The sequence below is a fragment of the Pholcus phalangioides genome, unplaced genomic scaffold (genome assembly GCF_987345545.1).
Source record: "Pholcus phalangioides strain wild (caught in Gottingen) unplaced genomic scaffold, Ppha-v1.0 ptg000008l_1, whole genome shotgun sequence".
In the NCBI taxonomy this organism is placed as follows: domain Eukaryota; kingdom Metazoa; phylum Arthropoda; class Arachnida; order Araneae; family Pholcidae; genus Pholcus; species Pholcus phalangioides.
This window is the reverse complement of record NW_028301601.1, coordinates 29797232-29817377: the sequence shown is the minus strand read 5'-3', so window position 1 is coordinate 29817377 and position 20146 is coordinate 29797232. Positions and strand designations below refer to the sequence as shown.

The 20146-nt window shown below is 38.0% G+C and overlaps 1 protein-coding gene and 1 pseudogene across 1 annotated transcript in view; both read right to left on the bottom strand.

Annotated features, from left to right (window-relative positions):
• Positions 1–20146, bottom strand: part of LOC149084176 (5-hydroxytryptamine receptor 2C-like) — a 136813-nt gene that overhangs the window by 75800 nt on the left and 40867 nt on the right. The window lies entirely within an intron of this gene.
• On the bottom strand, positions 2630–2748 carry LOC149084177 (5S ribosomal RNA; annotated as a pseudogene).

Genomic DNA, 20146 nt, shown 5'->3' with positions numbered 1-20146 from the left:
ACGATTCTGGCTCTTGACGCTAATTGCCGGCGACGACGAACGACGCAGCTCTACGAATCCAGATCCGGTCAGAGATTCGCGATAATCCAGTTTAGCACGTCGTGATCAATGATTACAAGCGGCGCAGGTTTCGGCTTCTTGAACGACGAATCTCGAAGGAATATTTAAAGATAACGCCCGCCACCCCCAGAAATTTCTCGAACCGTTGTTAACAAGAAGGCGTGAGAGAACCGATCAGCCGTAAACTTGGCTGATCCGCGTTTTCCGAGTTACCGCGCTGCCCTTTCACACGTAACCTAATATTCGGTCTTTGATTCGGAGAAGTGTCGAGAACTTAGATGTCCGAAATTCGTGTTCCCCCACAAATCGTTAGGCAGCTCTACCCAATGTCTGTCTGACGAGTCGATGAAATCCAATCAGCAAAAGCGAGCAACGTAATACGTATATTAACGAATTTAGTTCCTGTGTGATACTGAGACATCAAAGTTGCTGAAACTAGTCAAACATTGAAGAACCAAAAGAAATGCTACCGATTTCCTTTCATAGAAGTGGATATCATTAGAATGAATACCATGTGAATTTCCTTATGAATAAATCGCCCGATTTCAAGAAGTTTCAGATCTTTAATTCCTCAACCAGAAAACACTAGACTTTTTCATAAAATTTCAGTACACGGTTTAGATTAATATCCGTACCATGAATTTTCTGATTCAAGACAGCATAAAAACAGTTCAAATTTCTGTCGATACGGGGCAGTTTTACATGAAATTGTAGATCTCCATATAAATAATATGTTTTTTTAAAACAACTGTCTACAACAACACTTACTACACTACTTCCATAGTCATTTGAATCACCACTGTAAATCTGCTACGCAAATCATAAATTCCACCCCATAGCGATCAGGGGCGAGGTATTGCGTCCAAACGCAAGTGGAAGAAATTAATTTTAGCTCTGCCTGTGCATTTTTTAAAAGCTTTCTCATCATCTCACAGTTTCGCTGCAGCCCTATAAAGAGAAGCGGCATTTTTTCCTCCTCTGTTCTTAAGATACTCCTGTTTAGTGATGTTTCCTCCACATATTATGCATTTTTATATTATACATTGATAAAAAATAGAGAGCGCAATAGAATAAATACTGGAGGGTGTAAAAGAGAAAGTGAAGGGGCGAAAGTAAAATCTCTGTATAAACTGTACTACCCCCGCCCTCCCTTCAATTTCTGAGATGAGAACAAGTAAACTAGTTTTTTTAGTTTTATCGCTTCAAATATATCCAGATTTGTCGCCAAAAGTCTTGAAGGGGTTAATACACTGAATTCACTCCCGATATTATCTCACTGGTAACGAAAGTGGTTTTCACGACTGTGAATACAGACTTTGGTGAGATTTGGAGGAAAAAAGGGCAAAAGAAGACCATGTAAAGTTGTTTAAATTAGTGAAAACCAGTTGAATTTTAACCTAAACGTATTTTTATTTTCCAAAGTAATATCAAATTGTTTCATATTTAGCGCAAGGCGAACATTGATTATTCCGCTAGAAACGATTGTCATTTCAGACACAATTCGTCACTTGATAATTAAAAACCAATAAAAGTTATACAAATACAACGCCACAACAGGCAAATTGCCCAACGAGGTGGCTGACTTAAGAACATCATGGATCCCCGAGCCATTTTTTGGAGGCCCTACATACTACTGCTACCCCACACCTGCACCCCCCCCCGCGGAACCCCCAACGAATCGGTACATGCGGGAATGTGCGTGTACGTGTAGTGAAACCTGACGTGAAGTTTTTTGTTTCTCTGTAATGCTTGTTATGTGTAGTGCTGCCATCTGCCACCAGTTTTTCTAACTATGAGTGAAGTGTTATGATTGAATGATTTATCGTTGTAGGACTGTTGCTCTCTGTGGCGAGACTTTTTAACGGGGAGATCGGCTCGCATTTGCGCCTTGAAGTTGGGAACCACAGAAAACCAACTTCAACCGACCACCACTATGGGGTTCGAACCCGGATCCTCGCATCGCGAGTCATCGCGAGTTAAACCGAACAATTCGATTGTTGATGCGAATTTGTTAAAAACTCTTGTAAGATGGGTTTGATTGAGAAGGATTTATTAGTTTGAGGTTTTAACGCGTATTCGACTTGAAAGAATCAGCTTTATGTCATTTTCGTGCGAAGATACGGATTAAAATGCCAACAGAAGGACATGCTATCTGAGAGCTAGACATCCTTAAAAACCCAGGCTGACTCATCCTCCCTCTTCGAGCAAAAAACATGTGACGCCAATGTTATTCTTATCATTAAAGCCAATCGCTAAAATATTAGGTTCCACATGTCCTGCGTTTATTTATTTATTTGTTTTTTCGAAAATTCCCGAGTGATCACCCAGAATGGTAAATGTTATCTTTGCTCAAAGATAGACTACTTCAGCAAACACCAACTTTGTCCATATCGCTATATTGCAATTTACTGCCATTAATGAGATGGGTTGGAAATGAAGGTGCTGTCTATTAGTGAAGGAAAATATCTTATCTATATCCTCCTTCGGGTTCGAACCCAGGTCCGTGACAGCAACCTTCATAGTGGTACACGAGCATCTTACCACCACGCCACTCGGGGAAAAAAAATAACGCCAACAGCACGCGGTGTCTCCAGGTAGTCACCCTCCCAAGTACTAACCACGCCCGATGCTGCTTAACTTCGGTGATCGGACGAGAACCAATGTTTTCAGCAGGGTATGACCATTGACATCAAAGATAGGCTGAATGAACGCTAGAACTTTGCCCTAGGATTTATCCCGTTGACGAGATCTCTTCCAGTCCAGCTTCGTGGCTGACAGACCGCGCGCTTTTAGAAGCGACTTAGCTCTAATTATTGGCGGAATTTGATTTTTTATTGCAAAAAAAAAATCAAATCTTTTGGTGGAAATTGCACAAGCACCTGTCCTTAATCGAAAGTTTCCGAGACATTACCTCGAGTGTGAAACCTGGTCTTACTCAAAGCTGGACAACGAGACGCTCTTTATAGGCACCTTAGCTTCAGATATTAGCAGAATTTTGATTTTCATTGCATAAGAAATCTTAATATATTTGTGTAAATTGTGTAAGCACCTCTCCATTTTCAGAAATTTGGAGTGACGAATTTGGCCTTGCCCAAAGATGGAGGTTGACGAGTCGTTCCAATGTATAGGTACCTTATCTCCAGAAATTGGAGGCATTTTGATTTTTACTGCAAAAGAAACTAATGTTTTGGTTGAAATTGCGTACTCGCTCGCACGTCCATTTTTTTTTTAAATTTTAGTGAATTTTCAAAGCGTGTAAGTTAGTCTTCCGGAGCACTCTCTATATTTTCTTGATAAAAGGCGCACACATATACAATTCGTTAGTCATTATATGTAACTGAAAGCTTTTTCAGAAATTGTGAATTTCATTTCTGAAGAGAAACGAGTAAGAAAAAATAACGCAATCCACTTCAACGTTTAGCGTAGGAGCGCAAAAGAGCTAAATTACCTCATTACTAAGGATAAATTAACTTAATTAACAAGAAAATGAGGAAAAATTGTTAAAAAAGTGGTTTTTCCTTCCCCCTCCCGTTAGGGATATAATAAGAAAAGTTTTTCCCCTTCTTATCTCGGGTTTTCGAGAAACTTCGCTTGAACCGTGAATCATTTTCATGCCATGATTCACTCCTCTGTACGAATGCGTACAAGTAATTGGTTTTTTTAATGAAAGAAAACTCCTAATAGGAAAAACCTCAGACTCCGTATATAACATGAGTTCTTGAAATCAAATATTTTTCAAAATTTCGAAAAGATTATGAAAACAAAAGACATTTTTCAAAACGAATCTTAAATCGATATTCAATTCATTCTTGGGAACTGACCTTATGCAATATGGATTTTTATGGATTGATGTAAAAAAGGCTGTATTTGGATTTCTCATAGAGAAATCGGAAATATTGATGATGTTTCCTAGCTTTTTTTTTTCCGAGTTTGTATTGAACTGAAATGGCCAAACAATATAGACAAACAACTATCGTCCGACATTAGAGAATAAGAAGAAAGGTGATCAATTTTGGTATGGATCGTTACTGACGTTTAAAGTAAACAACTTTAATAAAATAGGAAACCAAAACCTTCTATGTAATGGAAGTTTTCATATCTTATATACACTGGCTTTCAAAAGTTAAGCACACGACGGCTTATAAATTCTCATAAAGAAACATTACGACACAGTTTTAATCCTGTCTCTCTAGACTGCACAGTTAGTGTAACACAAATGAATGGTACTAGTCCCTTCCTGCTGGTACTTTAGTGAAACTTTTTGCCTATTTTTTTGTCATGGAAAATATTTTTCCCTATTTGATTTTTTTTTTTGATGGGCCATAAATTATGTTTCCTATACATTTATTTTTTTGCTGGTCCACAAATTATCTGTCTTATCTACAATTTTTTGCCATTCCGAAATTTTTTTTTGCTGGTCCAAAAATGATTTTTCATATTTAGGGTATTTATTTTTTGCAGGTTCTCGGATTATTTCTGGAATTTATTTTCAGCAGATCCTCAAATTTTCACACGTCTTCGAATAATTGATCCAATTTATATATTTTTTGCCGGTCCGCAAATTACTTCACGATGTTAATCACCTATTTTCACCTGTCCTCAGTTGTAAAAAGATTGAGAACACTGACGTCTTCATACAAAGCATTCACAGTGGTATGCGCGTAAGATCAAAACAATATTGGTAAATCGTATCAAAAACATTCGATAATATTTCAATGAAAACTTAACATAACCATTGATATAGAAAAGTTCTATACTAATTACTAAATTGATAATTTATGATAAGATACAGTATGCTCTGACCATAAACCAGTTACTTTTTTAACGATTGCTCGCTTCCTCAATCGAAACGACGGACATGCTTTGAGTAATTAGTCGAACAGCGATCATTAATCACCGTTCCATCATTCGCTGCGGAACCAAAATTTTTCGTATATCATCTTCCGTGATTTAAGATGAGAGCACCGGTCAAATTATGCTGTAATTAGACGCGGGACCTCGGTATCCTCGTTAATGTATGTAGTCTAATAGTTGACGAGAGAAAGACCTGAGCTCATACCTCGCAGAAACAAAGCAACTGAAGTTTTCTGGAGGTAGAATTTAAGAGGGGAAATACTTCAAAATTAACACATTTCTTCTTATTTTTATATGTACCGAAAGTTACTTCCTGTGTTAAACTTTACTGAGGAGAACATGTGAAAGTTCTCTGGAAAATGATCGATAACCTATCAATAGGTATAGCCCCATGTGATCTCTTTCCGCCATCTTCTTTTCATCACTCTTCCTTTCGTGGACGTAGGCGTTGAGGAAATAACATTATTTGACGGGGCTCGGCGACGTTCTGCCCTGACTGATAATACTCGGTGAAAAAAAAATTGAAAAAATATATAAAAATTTTTGAATTGATGTTCCCCTAACAGTTTTTTAACGATAGTTTTCTTTCACGCTTGATTCAGGGTGTCCTTGTTTGCGATCGCCATTTTACTTTTTGACATATTTAACCCCTCAAAGTCGAGTGATGTACTCAGTACATCGCGATGGCCAACTGCATATTATATAATTTTTAGCCCATTATATTATTTCACGATCTCAATGTTTGGTATCATTCGAAAGAGGAACAATGCGGCTTTGTACAATCATAATTATTCAATTATTTTCTGTTATCATTCTTTATTGTGAGTGATGGACGTTTGCTGCTTAACAAGTGGGGATCCGGGATATTATTGCAAACAGCATGTTTTAACCCGTTGAGCTAAACCGCCCTCTATGATCGAGTTAGTAGTTCTCTGTTACAACAACAACAGGATGAGTTATGAATCCGATTTTCAGGCTGTGGTAGGAAAGGAAAGAGCAAATTTACCAAAAAAGAAAATATAAAAAAATTTAGGTAATGCAGGTGATACTATATAAGTATTATTATAGGCAAGACGCTATTTTATAAGCATAATAAATTTCAAATTAATTCAATAATCAATTTTTCAACGAAACATTTGCAAAAAAAACGGTTATTATATTTCAATCTCCTCCGTCCTACGAGATGGGATTCATTTAGATCTCTCCAGGCTTGAGGGGGTTGAACTGCCAGACAGACTTTATTCAAATTTTAACCACAGAGTAACACACTTTTTTCAGAAGAGCAGTCAGGCTTTCACTGCCGGACTACTCCATACATTTCAGGCTGTTATGACGTGTTGTAGTCTAAAACACAGAATAACAGCCCGAAAGGTATGCAATATATTATTCACTTTTTTCACTTTCACTGCTTCAAAATCATCTCTTGCTTAGCACTTTCTCATGCACGCGATTATAACTGCTGCACGCTTGGCTTTTTGGCTTATATTAAAAGATTCCCAGACATTAAAACATAAATGCAGATGATATTCCATTCAGACGATTCAATCGACCCAGGGGTCTTCAATGCATGGTCTGCTAGCCGAATGTGGCCCTCAGATCATTTTGCCGTGGCCCGCCGATCATTTTGGAAAAATAGCTATTTAAGATAGAAAAAAAGATTGAATTACAATACAAAAAATTAACGAGAGAGAGAGGGAGTGCTGGCCATTGAAATCTATACGGCTACAGTTAAATGACATACTTCCCAGATTTAATAGTTATGCTGTGCATTTTCTGTTAATTGAAAGTGTACCAAACGCACAAATGTACTAAATGTGAAAACGAACTCGAGAGGACCCGGAGCCAAAACACTTTTTGATTCCTATATGTATAAAAAGGAAATTCGGCATTCAAAAGATTTACATTATAACAGAATTTGCAGAAACGTTGAAAAGCACTTCAATGAAAGAAATAATTTTAGAATTATTGAAAAAATAATAGATTCATAATTCATGAAAAAATGTATGGAAAAATAGTTACAGAACTATTGAAAGATATAATTGCAGAATTACTGAAAGACATAATTGCAGAATTACTGAAAGACAATAATTACAGAACTGCTGGAAGAAGTTATTACAGAATTACAATGAGAGTAATTTCAAAATTATTGAGAGTGATTTCAGAAAAGCAATACCGGTTCCTGAAAAAATTTAAGAATGTGTTAAAGAAATTATTTCATAATTAATGAATATTAAAAATTAATGAAATAATAAATTCGGAATCATCGGCACAAATCTCGGAATAATTAATAAAAATATAATTACAGAATTATCTGGATAAATTTGAGAATTAATGAAAAGAATTAAAAAAAATCGGAATGGGTGAAATAATTTATTTAAAAATAAATTTTTATTCAAATTTATTGAAAAACACAATTTAGAATAAATAAAAGTGTTCAATAGTTTGGAGAACCTTGTTTGATAACGGGAAATACCACGGTATGAGTTGGTGGCCCGCGGGCTCCATGGAAAATGTATATTTGTCCCGCAATATCTGAAAGGTTGAAGGCCCCCTGAATCAACCGATCAAATTAGACATTTTCGTCTAACGTAGAAATAGCTCAGTAATATTGACACTCACTTCTTTTGCTGTTGTTTCGCGTGTTGGGCACTCAGTAGATTCTACGCAAGGGATTATTACAAATAATGATAACGTAGTCAGTACTTACAGCCTATTCGTTGCCCCCTGGCGGCAAGAGAGACAGTGGACGTGAGCAGTATCTTGGTAAGTTCCATATATTTTTATGTGCGGCAATCCGATAAGCTATTCTTTTATATTTGTGACACATATTCATTCATTAATTGATTGAATTCAACTGATTTTGGAATTCGGATATCTCATCGGAAATTGCACTTGGAAACGTGATTTATTTTTGTTTGCCTCGGAAGATACACGAGAACAGCTTTCTGATTGGTTTTTTTAGGACAGGGTGTTCATATATATATATATTTCGCTTTGTGATGCACTGTATTTTCAGTCTCAAAACACGTACAGTGCGATTTCAGTACATCTTTTCTTATCTATTCTAAACATAAACCCGATGATACCAATTCATCGGGATTTTTTTTTTAATCGATCGCATTTTTAAATTCAACGGGGCCATTGGTTTTTACGACAAATTACAGTTGCTCACAATCAACACCATTGCTTTACGTTGTACGCAACATTGTTTTTTTTTATCATGTTTACTTTTACTTTCTTGACATAAGAACAAATTCTACCTTATTTTTATATGGTCATTTGTTATGGCGCAGTTTGACCTACATTTTACCCTCCTTGTGCCAGGAAAAAAAAATCCAATCTAATCCAATTCATTAGGAGCCGTTCAAGTGTTATGTCCACAATTTTTTTAAACAATTTTTGACCCCCCCCCCCAGTCAGCAAAATTTCATCAGTTCTGCCCTCTACCTCCTAACGCTTATTGGTTCTATCAGAAATGTCAGGCGGAGGGTGGCCATAGGACGGTAAAAAATTCATTTTTTAATGCAAAAATAATTTTTTTTAAATTAAAATTTTGAAAGAAAATTCCTTTTATTATGGTGAATTTCTTTCAATCTGAATGCTATTTAAAGGCTAAGACCTCAAAATTTCTTTTTTAGAAATTCATTGCGGCCCACTCTCTAGGCCATATATGCTAAACCCTGCCCGCGGACCAGTTTAGAGACCCCTTGAGTGACATATGGCAGTTTTACAGCACTTAAGCGGCCCCCAGTGCAGTTCTACATCACGCACGTTATCCGCGACACATTCACAAATGATTTAGGTTATCCGCGGCATATTTTGCCGTGACGCGCGGCACAGTTCTAAAGCACTTGAGCGGCCCGGACACTCCGCTAAACTTTTAGAGATCACCAAAGTGGCCCTGTAGACAACTTCTCAATAAGAAGAGTGATACTTCAGGTGCCCACAAACTAGCGAAAGATTTTTCTCGTTTTTGGCGCACCGAATAAGAGATGTCACTAAGAATAATTCATATTTTTATAAAGGGTGGGTGATGGCGCAAGAATAATCCAAATCCCCACCCCCCCCTGTCATCAAAAGTCAGCAAATCGGAAACCTCCCTTACCCCCATCGATAATGACGTAATACTTGAATGACCTCTTATGTCATTACCTACCACGCGATTCTAGGTACAAAGAACGCATTCCCGTCCAAATTTGCGGCCGTGTCTTTGACACAGCCTACCCAAATTTTTTGTTTTTACACATTGTGAAATTCTGATGTTTAGTTCAGACTAAAAAAATCTTATTTTCAGACCAGATATGTTTGATACTTTCCAAGAACTTCATGGAAATTGACATATTTCAATAGCTGTGGATCATCATTGGGTGTCCACTAATTTGACGGCCGTATTCTATTGCCGCATGGTTAGCGAACTGCACAGATAGCCAATCGGATTCTCGCATAGAAAATGGTATGCTGGAAACATACCCACGTTTACTAAGTACACGTATTTAGTACGTTATTGAGAGTTATATATTAGAATAAAAATACCATACGCCATAAAAGAAACCATGTTACGGCATTAATGCCTTATGACAAAAGAATCCAATATTGCGTCTGATAAATATAAGAAAATACTAGAAGCGACAGAAAGAGTTTTATCAACATAAACTCTATGTCTCTTTCATGTCCAATAGCCTTCTCGGGGTGTCTTAAAAGTTTCTTACACAATGTAAGAAAAGGAAAATATGTCTCAATCGAGGATTTTTTCCTCCGAGAGGAAATGGCTTGGAAAAACAGTCAAAGAGAAGCAGCTTATAATCCGTTGGCGGCTCACTTTCGGAACGTTACGGTATTACAGAACGATATACCGGAATCCAATCGAACGAAAATAGAAGATAGAGGAGTGCTAGAACTACCTATTTTCTTTCTTATGTGTACTTTCCACGTTGTTTTTTATATACAGTCTGGACACTTGTCTGGTGGAAACGTGATAAAAGGGAACGAAACAAAAAGAGCGAGATGAAAAGCGTCGAATGAATTTCCTTTGGCGAGTGTTTGTTGGTGGTACTGTACGTGAAGAAAAATAAGGTTTTAAGTGGTAACCAAAGAAAAAAAAATAAAAGTAGAAACTTATACACTTGGGGAGAAAAGTGGCACAAACGTGATACTCCCCTGGAAGCTGCTTTTTTCTGAATAACTTTACTGAATAAAGACGATCTTTTTTTGGGGAAAGAAAAATATATAGAGACTCTGGATCCGTTTTATAGTATGGATATCCGGATGTGAGTTTGCTATTTCCATTTATACAGTATACTATCGAACTCGGTTATAACGCTCCTAGGTGTTACGAAACCTCGGATATATCGTCAATAAGTGCTTGGTCTCGGCTGAATTCAACTGAGAGTGACAAACCTCTATTTTAACGTCAGTTAAATGCACGACCTCAAATATCACTAGGCATTTTCCATGACTTTTGCGATGTTTTTCTTGAAATTCTAGAACAGTGGTTCTTCAACCATGGAGCTAACGGTCAACTTGAGGGTTTTTGTAAAATTACGGGGAGGTCGTGGGTCCGTAAGAGCTTAAAGAATAATAAACACTATTTTATTTTGAATTGATTGTCTAAAATGCGAAAGAACAGATAGAGGTATTGAAGGAAATCTGGGGCAAAAAACGGAAAACATTATTCTCCACATATTTAATGTAATATTCTTGTAAAGGGTTCCATGGTCTTCATCTTATCGGTACAGGTGTTCATTAGCTTTCATTTATCCAGCTACTCTGCTGTTACAGATTTATACAGCTGTTTTTCTGTTACAGATTTATACAGCTGTTTTTCTGTTACAGATTTACATAGTTTTGTCTAAATTAAAGAATATTTTTCTATTCAACTATTTTTTTTTTTCGTTACAGATTTATTCAGTTGTATTTTTCTAGTACAGATTTATCCAGTTTTGTCTGAGTTACAGATTTATTTTATTATCTTTTAGTGCTGAATATTTATTCAGCTATCTTTTCAGTTTCAGATTTATTTAGCTATCTCTGTATTGCAAATTATCCAGCTATCCATCTGTTAATATTTGGTAGGCTATTCTTCTGTTTCATATTCATTCGGCTATATTTTATGTATTTATTCGGTTTCATTCCAGTTATAGATTTGTTCAGTTTTGTTCCAATCACAGATTTATTTTGGTTTGTTTCCATTATCGATTTATACAGTTTGGTTTGAACTAGAACTGTATTAACCAGTGCCAGATTGATGCACTAAGTGTCCATGGATTACAATAAGGTTAAGAATACCTATTCTAAAATTTTTGCTAAGCATATCAATGAAATTTATCCTTCATCTTTTCTATTACCAACTGTAATCATGAAATTAGGATTCGTTGGATGACATCGAAGCCCCAGTTCAAAAAGGAAACAACTCAAAATTCAATGTTTTGAAATATCTGCATTTTAACGATACACTTTATATGAGAATCAACTAAGATTCAATTACAGAAGGGAACGTATAAGCAGGGTTGGGCGTTGTTGTTGTTGTTTTGGAATATGTAAAGGCATTACCGCGCATAACTCAAAATCGCTCATCACGCGCATGCAATTTTTTGAGTTGTGTTTTTTTAACTGGACCGTCGATATGTAAACCAGTGAATCTCTTGCGAGGGCCATATGGTCCTCCTGTAATCCTGAAGTATTCCAGTAGTGCCTTGGAAGAAAATCAAAGAAAAGATGAGCCATGATAGATGATTTGGGGGGGGGGGGGGTTGCATGGGAATCTGTGATAAGATATTTAGGTGTGGAGCTTCTAAGTGAAATATGGTGGAGGAAAAGTGCGACTTTTTTTTTTCTTTCACAGTAAAGCGGAACTGCTCGATTAACCAGGATATAATCATATCCAGCTCGTATAATCTAAAGCACGAGCCCATCATCAGATGACCTCGGGTATATAGAGAACCTATATGAGGAGATCCGGTACTGTAATTTCCGAGAGTAAGTATGTAAATATGTTAGTTCTTATTCACGGTGAAGTACGAGACCTTTCAGAACGTCGTTCTGCCCAGAGGTCCACAATGTTGAAACGGTTCTGCATGGAACTTGGATAAGAGGGAAGGCCAGAGAACTTTCACCCAAAGATCTGAAGACAGACGTTATAAAATTTTTTATCACTATAAAATTATTGAAAAATAATTTGATGTGATGGACCTCTCGGATGAGCGTGATGGCTCTGGATTAGACGGGGGGGGGGGGGGGGGCACGTGAAGAGAAGAGGATGCTTCAAAAAAGATCTTGAGTGAAACAGATTAAGAAACGCTGGTATAGTCGAGACCGCCATTCAAAATTAATTGGATATGTATGTAGATATTGCCTGAGTTCCTAGAAGTCGTGGATCTGTATTGATTTCTTTATCTTTACTTTTCAGTAAAACTGAGATATCTCTCTATGGTGATGGACTGTTATCTCTATTCAATCTATACATTCATTATCAATTTGAGGTATTTCCTAGAGGACTTCTTCTCTTTTTTCAAGAACACGTCAGGTTCACAAAAACCTCTCATTCTTATAACCCATCCAGATTTCAATGGTGCCATGCCAATATAAAATCATCACCTAAAGGTGCTGCACAAGCTTTGTTTATTTCTGAATTATTTACAGTTGGATGAAATTGATTACTCCATAATGGTCTTTGATTATGTATTCCAAACGAGTGACTTTATATACCACGGATAATCCTTGACATGCACTGAAATGCCAAGAAGAGAAAAATTCTGAGGGGTTATACGTATTAAACAAATGAGGTACTCTGAATACTATTGAATGACAAAAAATATATTGTCAATATTATTAAAAAAATATTGGATACTTTTTTATCAATAATACATTGTTTTTATATGATTTGCATACATTTGATTAGTATATAAAAATGACATTCATTATTTTCAGCTTAATTTTCTATTATTGTTGAAGAATGCACAGCCAAATATGTTTTCTCCACACATGGTATTTCCCTCCGAAACGCACGAGTCGAAAATCGTTCCTGGCTCGTCAAGAAATGTACGACACGTGCACATTTGAGCAATTCTGCAAAAATTATAGAAACTCCATAAACAGCTCACAAGTAAAAATCGAATGGTTAAAAGCATCAATGCCGAAACGAATTCAGAATATAAAAAAATTCGTTTACTTGGAAAATATAACAAGATCATGTTGCTTGAGAGTAACATTGCTAAATAAAGGGTTAAAACGACACAACATCACGGTCCCCCGAATTATCGTAATTCTCGACTTCAACTGCACTCTATTCAAACTTCTAAAGTCGGTTTTGCGTGCATGCATTTTTACCAACCAGTAAGTATAGGAATAACATGCAAGTTCAGTGCTAAATTATTCAGACTCTTTGTAGAAAGAGGAGAGAGAGAAAGAAAAAAAAAATCCACGGAATTTGTCAGCTCAGACGGATGGACGTATTATAGCTCGGTGTCATGCACGGCCGTGAAGCTCCTCCGCGCCTGTCAGGAGAATCAAGAGTCAAACATCTAGAAATTACAAGAACTGTCAGACTTCTTATTCCTTTTATTTCTTTCGGAAAGCTTCTGGCGCTTCCAGCGTGTCAGTTTGAAACGTCTGCGAGAATCACCTGACAAACTCGCCCCGGAGAGGAAAAAAAGTTCACTCGAATATAATATTCGGCGCCCCCCGTAAATGGGATTCGTGTCTTTTTTTCTTTTATTTTGCCGATTTGATTTTCTTTCTAACTTCATCTGGATTTATTCCTTCGACGTTCCGCATGATGTTAATGCCAAAGAAGGGCGAAAAGTTTGATCGTGTTTGTCAAAAAAACAAAAAAAGTCTTGTATGTACTCATTTCATGATCCCTTTTCAATATCCAGTCACTGCCTCTTTTTATTCTTAGATTCGTGAAAATATATTTCACTTCTTTTTTTTTTGTTACAGCACTGAACATGCACATGATTATAGATGGCTACAGACGGTGTAAAAATGAAATAATGATCTTTTTATAGATGTGTGGGTTGGCTGGCTTCTTTCACTTTGTCATAATGAGAACATATCATATCGATCAATCCCGAAGTTATATAAGTAAAGTGATTAATCTCAGCAGCATTCGCTACATGCCTGTAGACGTTCGAGTACATGCAAGTTAATGATACACACTGTTCGAATTAATGATCTGCACATGCAATTTTCAAAAGTTATTTTATTATAAGAAACGGGGACTGATAGGTGATGGATTGAGATCACTTTTTCGAGGTATAATTTCGATCTACAGGGGAACAACTTGCACGCGGCCCGTCTATTAAACGTGGATCGAACACAATCACACGATACCCAATACCATAACGCTCCATAATTGATTAGTCATTGTTAAGTAAGTTTCATATATACAGGGCGTCCATAATTAAAATACCCTATTTTTAAAGTAGCCTACAGGCGAAATCTCTCATCAGAAAAGTGTGAAATTTTGTGGAGGACTCCATGAGGTGATGGGAATTTGTTTCCGCTGGAAAACAAATTAGTTGCACACGTCAACACCAGAGGGCGTTTACTTTGAATACGTGTAGTGAACATGTAAATTTATGTGATGTTACGCAGCAGCTGTTATAAAACCTAGAAACATTCGCGGAGATCTTGTTTCTCAATGTGTTTGCTGCTCGCAATGACGATAAGTTTACGAGATCGCGCTTTCTTGGTTAAATTGTTTTACCAAAACAGCACTTTCGCAGTAACTGCTCTACGGAAATATCGGACTTGGAAGAGGATTCGAAGAGGTCCAATAAATGTTAAAAACTTTCGGAGTATGATAACGAAATTAGAAACCACAGGATCGTTGGCTGTTCGAATTGGAAGAGGAAGAAAACCCTTTGCTATAGACGGCAGTACGGGAGGTTTCGCTTCAGATGAAAGAGGACGGAGCTTCATATTCTTGTGGTAGCATCACTAGTGTCAGGCGTGTAGCACAGGTGTTAAATAGGCCACGTTAAACTGTCCGTAAGATCTCATGCGGAATATCCTCCGATATTATCCGTGTAAACTTTCAGGTTTGCAGCGGTTGCTTCTACATGATTATGACGCTCAACTCTAGTTCTCAATGCAGTTTCTAGCTCGCGTTGAGGTTGATTCAGAATGGCACTAGAATATCCTCTGGACAGACGAAGCACATTTTCACTCGGATTGTGCAGTCAATACTCACACCGTCACCACAGTGGTGGTCGGCTGAAGTTGGTTTCCTGTGGTTCCCGACTTCGTGGCGCAAATGCGAGCCGATCTCCCCATTAAAAAGTCTCGCCGCAGAAAGAAACAGGCCTACAAAGATAAATTGTTCACAATCATTACACTTCACTAACAGTTAGGAAAACTGGTGGCAGATGGCAGCATTACACATAGCCGCGGTCATAATGACGGACTCGCATCGCGGGGACCCGGGTTCGAGCCCCACCGTCACCACAGTGGTGGTCGACTGAAGTTGGTTTTCTGTGGTTCCCAACTTCAAGGCGCAAATGCGAGTCGATCTCCCCGTTAAAAAGTCTCGCCACAGAGAGCAACAGTCCTACAAACCGTACAGATATTGTCATTACACTTCACTCACTTCACTTCTGAGATATAGATGGCAGCACTAAAAAATCATACACAATACTAGATACACACTCAGACTGTTAGGTACACATACTTACACTTCCGGCACAACTCACTAGGTAGTAAATTGCCCATGGCGATAGACCTGAGTTGTGCTCGGTTTAAAAAAAAAAAGCATTACACAGAAACAAACTTCACGTCAGGTTTCACTACAGCCACACATTCTAACATGACCCAATTTGTTGGAGGTTCCGCAGAGGAATATGGGCGAAGTGCATGTGTCGTTTAGTAGTCAATACTCACAACTGCCGAATTTGGGAAACAGAATACCCGCACGCTATCTAAGAGGTTCCGTTGCATTCACCAGAAGTGACGGTATGGTTTAGATTCACTGCATCATTTAGTCTCGGTCCCTACTTCTACGAGGTGTTACGTTCTACAATTCTAGTGACATGTTCAATCACCGGGAAGCGATATGTGTTGCTGTTACAGAATGAAATTGCTCCGGCTCTGCAAGCATGTCACTGCCTTGCAGACACAATCTTTATGCAAGACATGACAATGTATTACGGACTGGTAAGTCGTGACAATCGAAGAACTTTACCTGACTTTAAAGGCAGGATTTCGCGTCATCTGCTGAACATTTCCCCGCACACAGTTCGGTCAGTTGTGGAACATGCTATCTTGCGATTTAACATGGTATCGCCGAAGATGATGGCGATCATATGGAACATGTTTTGTTCCAGTAACAATTGTAAAAGTGTTTAACAAGTGTTAAAACTAAAAACGTTTACCTAAATGTGCCATTTCTTAACGAAACGCCCTCTGGTGGCGACATTTGCAACTAATTTTTATCCCCCGAAACAAATTCCCATTACTTCATGAAGTCCTCCACAAAGTTTCACAATTTTTTGATGAGGGTTCCGCATATAGGCTACTTTAGACACTTTTAATTATGGACATCTTATATATAAATGCTTTCATTATAGATACAGTTTGCGAGAAATGAATTTCTCTGGTAGTTTCAGAGATTTAATGTAGATTTTATTGGTTTAAATGAGTCAAGTTATCTGTACTACAGATAACTTGAGTGACGCTTTTCTAATTTATTGAATTATAAAAATGCTCTAAAAGATCTTCGAGAGGTGACGCTAAAGCAAACATATAAAGATTGAATATGATTATTCGAATATGCGTGTTCGAGGTATAATTTCAATGTATAAGAGGGCATAACTACACTGGTGAAATAAATTAAGAGAATTTGCATATTTTATCAAATTTCATGAAAAGAACTGAACTGAATGTAAAACCACTGCTTCTAGACAAAAATGCAAATCTTGTACGTCAAATACGTAAGCGTACACGTGTGTGTAGGCGGAGCCTGTAGAGAAACAGGCTTTATAAGCGCGCGTAAGTTAAGACGCATTTCGTTCGCTAGCACACCTCGGCGAATTTCTTGGTTTTATTTTGCAGCAATCGGTTAATTTCAAATTGTAACAGTAAAAATGAGTAACCACCAACGTTTAGATGATGGAATGAGGTGGCGAATTGTGGGGAGGCTAGAAGCACGCCAATCTCAAGTCAAGATTTTTTGAGAGTTCAAGTTCAGGCGTAACTTATGGAAACAGTTCCAGGATACCGGATCCATCGAGAGAAAGCCTGGGCAAGGTCGTCCAAGAGCCACGACGGCCAGGGAAGATCGATTATAGCGAGGCGTAACAGGAGTGCTACAGCTCTCGCGTGACTTGTATGCAGCCACAGGAACCCCTGTATCAAGGGTGACTGTTTTCAAAAGACTTCATGAGAGAGGGCTGTTTGCAAGAAGACCTGCTGTTTGCGTCCCGCTCACTTCTACGGACAGGAGAATCCGTTTATCATGGTGCAGAGAGCATAGAGATTGGAGTATGGATCAATGGGCGACCGTTCTCTTCACTGATGAGTCCCGGTTCAGCCTAAGCACCGATTCTCGCCGTACGTTCATATGGAGAGAACCAGGGATCCGCTTCCTACCCTCCAATGTCCGCGAAATCGACCATTATGGCGGAGAAGGTTTAATGGTCTGGGCAGGCATCATGTTGGATGGCCGCACACCTCTCCATCTCTTTGAAAGAGGCACTGTGACTGGTGTGAGGTCTTGGAGCCCTATGTTCGCCTTTTCAGGGGAGCAGTTGGCCCTGAGTTCATTTTAATGGACGATAACGCGAGGTCACATAGAGTTCTTCTGCTCGACGATTTTCTAGACAGTGAGGATATTCGCCGTATGGATTGGCCAGCCAGATCTCCAGACCGTAACCCTATAGAGCATGTCTGGGACGCTCTGGGGAGGGCAATTGCCACTCGCAACCCCCCCCCCTCCGGGAACCATCCAGGGAATGAAAACAGCGTTGCTGAACGAGTGGGACCAAATGCCACAGGAAATGATAAACTGCGTTATTTCAAGTATGAAATCGCGCTGCGAGACCTGTATATCTGTAAGAGGGGACCATACCCCCCTATTAACCCATCTATTACCCATTTCTTGTTTATTCTGCAACCGCTGTTTCATACCTTCCGACTCCAACGAGTGTTACGCACGATCATGCGTGTGCATTACGCAATTATTGAATGGTTATTTGTTTTGTATTGTATCAATGTATGTACATATCAAATTTCATTAAAATCGGTACAGTAGTTCTAGAGATAATCGACCAGGTCTGCAAATTCTCTTAATTTCTTACACCAGTGTAGTACAACTAAATATTGAGTGTTTAAAGGGGTTTGTTCCCGATCACCCAAAACCTCCATCCTTTAAGGAGCATTTAAAAATTTTTCATCCACTTTTTTCAGACGCTCAATTTTTTTTCTCGAGTACCTTCTATGCATATTTTTATGCAATTCAACGAGAGCATTTGGGATTTTAATTGTTGGTTTTTTTTTTCTCGAATTTTAACTTGAACACCATGCATCTGTATCAAAAATCATTGCAATTCACCCCTATTTCGTGCCATAAAATTTCTTTAAATAATTTTAATAATAACCCCTTTCGTTAAAGTATGTAACACCTTAGTGTTATGAGACACACACAAAGTTTCAAGACGTTGGAACAAGTGTTACCTCTGGAAAGTTTCGCGATTTTCTGAAATATTTTCAGGACGATGGAACGCCACTGGATCCAGTTGCCGCAGAAACGAACCTTTGCTGATTTTTTATAAAAGTACTCTATGTACTTTTTGGATTCCCGTACGTTTTGACAATTTATTCTTTAGGAACTCAGTAATTGTCTTATCAATAACCTAATATATCATGCCATTTCTCAATCTATCAGTTTATCTAAATCCTGATACGTAAAGGATGAATTACGTTGCCACTGTATGATCAACCCTGCAAACCATGAAATATGGATTTTCATATCAGTGATGACGAATTTTTAAACTCCCTTTTTCTCTTAAGACAGGTAGAACGTCCGAATTGAAACTTACAATGAACTCGGAGGCGGCTGGAAGAATAAAATAACAGAACAAAAAATAGGGGAATAAAACGAGTTCGTAAAATAGAGAGTTGATACAAATGAAATTTCGTAAATAGAGCGGATTTTAAAACTAGCTCCATGAGAGAGAGTTCCACTGTTCGCACAGTTCGAGACTACTAGTTCCACTAGTTCAAGACAGAGAACCAGTTCGTACTGTTTACATAAATTAGAGGTTCGTAAAATCGAGCGTCGACTGTATATATATTTGATATGTAGCAGGAAAATTTTTCTATATGCCGCCTTTCATTTCAACAATAGGCTCTAATTACAAAACCATATTTTCACAGCTGAATGTAGTTAGTCTGCCAAAATATGCATACATGGCGCCGAATGCTGTGCTGTACGATTAAAGCACTGCTGTTTTTTTTTTTATGATTTCATCCTTTATAGCCATTAGAACCGAAACGCGTCACTGACACCCAAGCATTCCTTCACAATTCGTTTTAGAGGGCTAGACTATCTCACGTCTAGACCAATATAATGAGTTCAGAATCACCCTGTATATTGATCAATATTATTTCATAGCCATCGAGGGCAGAGATATCGAGTGAATGAAGGTGCGTCGAGTAGAAATGAACATCGTCAAAAAGCGGGTTTGTCAAAGAAATATTCTTCAGATTATGTCCGTAAATAAATTTTGATGTATAAAAAGACAATAGTACTTGTCATGTTAGATGTATAAACATACGACGAGGAGACCGTATGCAAGTTTGGATTTTGTGAGACACTGGACAGCGTTCGAAATCATTGGTGGCCCGCTGGTCCGAGACCACTGAATAAAAAATCGGACCACCGAGAAAAGAATTATATTAGTCCGTGGGGCCAGTAGTTGAAAATCCCTCCACCCGCTTGATACATTGATCGCTGAAGAATCTCCTGAGGCAGAATCGCCGATCTTCTGTCGATTAATGTTATCTCAGCCATTTAAATTTCGAATGATAATCTTTATTTTCTGTAAAAAAAATATTTAGGAAACCGCATCTACCGCAATTCAAAAATTTATGAGCCAAACCGATTTTGATATGCTGCATGTTTACATGCAGTAGGCCTATATATAGGATCTATTGCCTCAATCCTTTTGCATCCATTTGGTGAATCAATATTTTTTTGGGCATTTGCATGACATCCTAATCTCTTATGCGCTCATAA